The following is a 7212-nucleotide window of genomic DNA, read 5'->3' as shown; positions in this document are numbered from 1 at the left end:
CATAATTAGGCAACATAATCTACTTTTATACCCCTCTATCAACTTGTAAACTTTCAAGAAAAGGAGGTGTGGAAGTAGATACTGGTTGCTCAATGATAGGATTTGAGTTCATTGAATCTTTCTGTTTTTCATTTTCAATATTTTGGTTTTGGAGAGATGTGCCTTCAAAACTTTTATTGGGTTGTAGAGAATTTTCCTTAGAATTGTCTTGTTCCTGAATAAATATAGAAGGCTTTTCCTTTTCTAATATCCTACCAGATCTTAGTTGAACATCATTGAGATCTAGAGGAGTGATCATATAAGTTGGAAATTGTTGTCCTTCCACCATGTAAGTATTTTGAGGATTTTTATTGTTGGGGTTTGGTAATGGTTGGGCAGGTAGCTGATTTGGTCTCTGCTGAAATGGTAGTAAGAGTTGAGGATTTTGGTTTTGAAGTTGAGGTTGCTGGTTTTGTTGTGGAATTTGTTGTGGGAATGGTAGTGAAAGTTGAGGATTATGATTTTGAAGTTGTGGCTACTGATTTTGTTTTATAATTTGAGGATAATTCTGATATGATGGAGGATATTGATAATATTGAGAAAATATTCCATAAGAATTTTGTATTCCTTGAGCCGAAGGTTGAGATTGAGATTGAGATTGAGGCCAAGGTTTCTGCCAAGAATTCCAATTTGGTGGGGGCTGAAGATACATTTGATTGTTAAATCCCTAATTTTGTGGCCCCTACCAAGGTCTTCTAGAGACAAAACAAAGATATTCTTGTTGAATTTGGAATTGTTTCTTCTTGAAAAACAGCCTTAAGACCTGGAATTGAAGGACAACCCTTGGTCTCATGGTTTTCTGAACAAATCACACAAGTCTCTATGATTTTTGCATCCAAAGGGCATTCTCTTAAAGCATTTTTTCTGCATTTGGGACAGAAAATAGCTAAAGCATCAGCCTCAGTTTTCTGCTTGTTTTGTAACTTAAGGGTGTCTATTTTCTCACTAAGGCTCCCTAGAATATCTATTTTGAATTCATCAAGCATATTCCCAATTTCTACCCTACTCACTGATCCAGTTGCAGATTTATTCACTCTAACAAGAGAAGGATCTCTTGGACCTTTCCCAGTTTTGGATTTCCCTCTTGAGAGATGAACACATAATTCTCCTATGTCACTTAATGGGAGTTGAGAGATATATCCCTTCCCCATCATGTTAAGGATATCTATCCACTCATCTCTAATGGCTTTTAATAGAAGAGATTTAAGGTATCTTCATCTAAGTTATCCATCTTTTCTCTTTTCAAGTTATAGTTGAATCTCTCAATTAAATCCTCTAAATTTTCATCCTCTCTTTGCATCATTTTGAACACTTCATCCTTGTGATTGGTAGGCATGCAATAATCCAAATACCTGTCCAAAAACACTTTCTTCATGTCATTCCATGTTCTAATGGACTGAGTGACCAACCCCATGAACCACTTCAAAGCAGCTCCTTTCAACGTTGAAGGAAACAACTTAAGTTTTTGAGAGTCTTCTAAATAATCATAGGTTCTGCACAAGACTTCAAATTCAAATAAAAATGTTTCAAGATCTTCACTTTTTAACCCATGGAAATTTGGGAGGATAGAAGGTGAGATATTTTTCATTGTGGCATTTATTTCTTCATCAACTATAGGGAATCTAAAAGAATTATCAATTTCCCTATTTCCTCTACCTCCTCCATTATTTCCTCTACCTTCTCCATTATTTCCTCTACCTATTCCTCTACCTATAACTCCTCCAAACAATGTGAATTCTCCATCATCTCCTTCTTCTGCCATTATAGCTTCTTCAGAATCAGTATAAGATTCAACCTGCAAGGTTAATTTCTCTTCCTCTGGTTCCTCTATTAATGGTATGTGGGAGATAGGTTCTACTTCTTCTTCCTCACTAGGTATTCTTAATTATTCAACTAAAATATGCTCCCCCGTGGAGGTGAAAAAGGCTACTCCTTCTATTGGAGATGAAGTAGGAGATCCTCTTGATTGAATTTCAGACCTTAGAACTTCAGGAGTTCTATGGCTAGGAGTATGAGCTTGAGATGGAGGTGTATCTCTTCTGTACAATCAGTATTTAAAAGGAAATAATCATAATTGTCTTTGAGGAAAACTAGTTGCAGGTGGCCCATACGTATTACAACAGAACTGTGTAAACGTCTGATCATCTACAGGTGACTTAAATTCAAGCGAGATGTTTGCAACATAACCGTTAACACAGGTGGTTGATCCGAGTTAATGCTTGCAACATAACTGTTAGATTTATTGATTAACCACGAAAAAACAGACGAAGAGTCCTATTGCTTCCGGGTATCATATGTTTGACTCCAACTTTGATTACAATCTTGAGCTTGCTTTCTTGTTGATATGGGTTGAGTTAATAGGATAGAATCCATGTGGAGACGATTCTAGAGATGCCCATGTGGCTGGATTCTTCATTTGACACCTAGAACTTGCCATACCATGGAAGTAGCTATGGATACACAGTTAGTTGCAAAATAGGCTGCGTTCTATAGCTAATTTGCAAAAATTTATTCAAATATCAAAAACATAAAAATATAACATGTCAATCATTTAATTCCCTCCTTAAGACAAAACCTATCATTTATCATTGATTGGCATCTATAATTTTATGGAAAATCAAGGGAAAGAAGTGAGAAAAGATGTCAAGGAGAGGGTAATTCTAAGGTTCAATAGCCATTGTAAATATTCAGAGGCATAAGATGAGGAATTTAAAGAGGTGTTTGACTAGTTGTAAGACCAATTATGTGTAGAAATAGGTGATAGTAAGGATCGCTTTCATCTCTAGGATGAGTTTTTCTACAAGCTATAAATTCTTTGGGTGCCTATAGTTGAAATATTATAGCTTATTAGAGAGGGTCACACCTCCAAATTTGCAAGGAATTTTGGCTTTGGGAAGACAATGACCAACTTATAGTGGTATGTGCATTAGCCTTGAATGCAAGAAGATGTATCTCAATTTATTATACTATGCATAGTTTTTTGCACCAATAATCCATGTAACAAAAAACAAGGTTTATATCATCTCTTACCTACACCTACTAAACCATGGGAAAACATATCCATGAATTCCATGGGTGGTTTTCCAAAAATTAGGAGGGGACATGACTATTGGTTTGTGGGATTTGATATAAATATGTGCATCATTTTTCATGCCCTACAAAAATATCATCAAGTTACAAGATGCAACACACATATTATTTGAAAAGGTCTAGAAGCATTTTCGGACATACCAAATAGCATAATCTCATATATTAATACTAGATTTCTCAGTTCCTTTTAGACTACTCTTTGGGAAAAGATGGATACCAAGTTCAAAATATCAAAAACTTTCCATCCATAGACAGATGGGAAAATAGTAGTGAACATGACATTAGTTCAATTTTTATAGGTTACAATTAAAAGCATATAAGAACCAGAGATGAAACTTTTATTTATATCCAATATCTCATACCAGATTAGTATATACCTCTACTTGTAAGTACCTTTTCAAAACTTGGTTTAGGTATTTCCACCTTCACCCTTAGATATTTCCTATGAACGAGGGAAGACATCACAAAAAAAAAAAAAAAAAATTGAAATTTTCATTGATAGGATTAGGAAAACCCATTTTCAATTACAAGAGACATTGACAAAGTAATGGAAATATTGTAATTCCTAACATGATCAACCCAAAATTTAGAAAACATTCAAGGTGAGAGACATAGATTGGCTACATCTAAACAATGAAGGCTACAAGGTCCTAGAAATAAGATTGAGCCCCTATAGTATGGTCCCTTTGAATTGTTGGAGAAGGTGGGTGATAATGTATTTAATTTTATCCCCATCTATGTACATTTATTCAATGGTGAATATGGAAAATATGGAACTTTATGAGCCTTCCATGTTGGACTAGTAAATTAGTGAGCAAGTCTTACCTACCGTACATGGCTTAGAACCAAAATATTAGGAAAAGTTAGCAAAATATATATTTTTTGTAGAATAATTCTAGAACACCTAGATGAGGCGACATGAACTCTAGTAGGTTGGGTTGGAAGGAAAACTTATAGGTAGGGCCAAATGGTACTCTAGGGAGAATGTAGAGGAAAATTTTCTTCACCTCCTTTAGAAAAAGAAATTGGGGAACCAAAACCTCCATAAAAGGGGAGATATTGATCCATAAATTTCCATGGATATTCCACTAAATGGTTCATGACAATAGATTTGATAAAATTATGCTTAAAATATGAAATCTGCACTATGAGGGTTTGTTTCTCATTAGATTTCTATATATGTAAATTATTATTTATTGCATATGTATGCAAATTATAATTATGCAAAAAATAGAGAATAGTGAAAATAAACTAATAAACCACAAATTAAAATAAGATATAACTTGGGAAACCCTTTCGAGGGTAAACCTAGCTAGTGTTAAAAAATTAACCGAAGGGAAATAAAAATTTACCAGAGAGATATATTTATTGAGAGCAAAAGCATTTGAAAAACAAACCATTACAATCATAACGAACAAACAATAACATCATGGTTGCCTTGGGAAAACCCAAAACCCTGGGAAAAACTCATCTAATGGAATTCCCTTGGTGAAAAAAAAACACCAAGTTTCGCCCCTAGCATCCCTTGTCCTATTACAATAGATTTCCTCCCATCCTTTTAAAGGATCTATTACATGAAATCCACATTAAATGAAATTTCAGCCTAAAAGTGTCCATGAAATTTTCACATTATTTCCATGTCATAATATGTAAACCAATTAAAAACCTTTACATTTAAAAAGAGGTACATGTCCAAAATAATTTTAAATTGTTTAAATTTGGGTATCTGTGAAACATTTTATTACTAATTTGGGTATCGGTGAAATATTTTATTATTAATTTGGGTATTTGTGAAATATGTTATTAATGTTATTTACCTACCTTACCCATATGAAATAGAATATCCAAAAAAATATTAATGCAATGTAAATCTTGATATTTGCAAAAAAAAAATACAAATTAAAAATGTGGGTGTTGGGTAGGGTCCCCCTAGGTCAAATTTTTGTCAAAGTTTTGTAAAGAGCATGCATTTTGAGGAGCAGAGCTTGATTCACGCAGTGTTTTGGGAGTCATCGGGGCTTTATGATGGGTCAGAGCCCCTTATTTTGAAAAAGATGGGATCAATTTGTATGTTTTGAGCTCTGCCCATGGTTTGCGGACCATGGTATTATAAGTGAAAAAGATATATAAAGGGTTGTCTTAGTAATTCAAATGCATGAATCAATCAATTAAGTTTCATGTTTTGAATCTTTATGTGTGAAGGGGAAGGCTCTTGCAGCTGTGTGAGCAAAGACCTTGGTAAGTCTACAGTTGTGTGTGCAGGGTAAGAAGGATTGTAATTGTGAAGATCTGAAGATAATAAAGAAGATTTTGAAGTCAGACCTGTGTACTTACATTTTGTAATTTACTTTATGCAATTATTGTTTACTTTTATGTTGCGCAATAGAAGGTAAGATCAGAATCAATATATGAATGTTGTTACAGTTAATTACAGTTAAGGTCCATTTATTTATGCATAGTAGATAGAGTTTTAGATCTGCGAAGTAGTCTTTTTGTATGGATAGATCGGATTCGGTATAATATTAAGTGAGATCGTGTAGCGCAGTAATAGATTTGTAGGTGAGGCAGAATAAGTCAATATCCACATTCCATATTCCTTCTAGATGTGAAAACCTGGTTCCAGCATCCCCCAATATTGCCTCGGGTGAGACTACGGTCTGCACGAGCAGAATGTTACCGAAAGGGTCGGTGATAAAAGGGTTTTGTTGGTTATGCAACTAACTCTGAATCTGGATCTAAGCCCCTCAAGCCAACAGTGGGCCCATTTAACATTAATAGCCATGTCCCATATATATATATATATATATATAGAGAGAGAGAGAGAGAGAGAGAGAGTTAAATATAAAATATTAATATAGACAACTATAGTTAAATATAAAATACTTAAATACTTAAAAATGTATTCTAGAAAGGACAAATTACCATATTTTGGCCAAAAATTATATTCCGGACAAAATTGTGGTTGTAGTAGACAATGTCATTAAAATTTTACCAAAAAAATTAATTAAATATAAAATACATATAGATAGATAATTATAATTATAAATAAAGATAGTTAAATTTAAATATAAAAATTATATAAACAGTAATTTTGATAATAGTGTCATATATTAAGGGATTTCGATGAAAGTAAAAAAATTAGAAATAATATATTTAAAAATATATATATGAAATCTTGTGCTAATAAATATTGTGGAACACAGATAAAAGGGAAGTAATCTTACAAAATTGTCTACGTGGCATTTTTTATTAATTTCTTGATTTTTCCTTAGGAGGCCACTTTTAGGATAAAATTTCCTTTAATATGATTAGAGGAAATTTGATTTTAAATAGTTAACATTGAAGTTCCATGTCATAATGTGTAAGCTAATCAAAATATTTTAAAACTCAAAAGGGATACATGTGTGATTATGCAGTGGAAATTTTTTTAATAATATAATTTACCTACCTTAAACGTGAATGGTGCCCAAGTGATCCAAAACTACATTAAATATTAAAAATAAAAGCAATATCTTATCCTATAAAAGTTATATACATTAAATATTAAAAATAAAATCAATATCTTATCCTATAAAAGTTATAATATCGAGAATATTTTTATGAGGGGTTAATCATGGGTTGAGTATGTTCTTAATGACATGTAACTTTAAATTTACTTTTTTACTATAAATTTTATTAAATCTTGTGTTTATATATATATATATATATATATATATATATATAATTTGATAAAAGTGCATTTATTTGGGTAATTTAAATTTAAATTTTAAATTTACCTTTTTAATTTAAATTTGGGTGAAATTTAAATTTAAATTTAATTTAGATTTTAAATTTACTTTTTTATAATAATAAAAAATAAATTGTGTGCTAATAAATTAATTTAAATATAAAATATATACACCATTATTTTGATAAATGTGACGTTTATTTGAGTGATTTTGATAGAAGTAAAATAACAAAAATGATATATTAAAAAATTCTCTGCATGGCACTATTTTATGAATTTCTTAATTTTTTCTTAGGTGGCTATTTTTAAGTTTTGTTGTGCAGCAAAGGTATGAGTCAATAATTACATATATGTAC

Source organism: Pinus tabuliformis, chromosome 6 (genome assembly GCF_031772625.1).
Source record: "Pinus tabuliformis cultivar Carrire ecotype Pingquan chromosome 6, CPIR1, whole genome shotgun sequence".
Lineage (NCBI taxonomy): Eukaryota > Viridiplantae > Streptophyta > Pinopsida > Pinales > Pinaceae > Pinus > Pinus tabuliformis.
Note: the sequence above shows the minus strand (reverse complement) of the source record.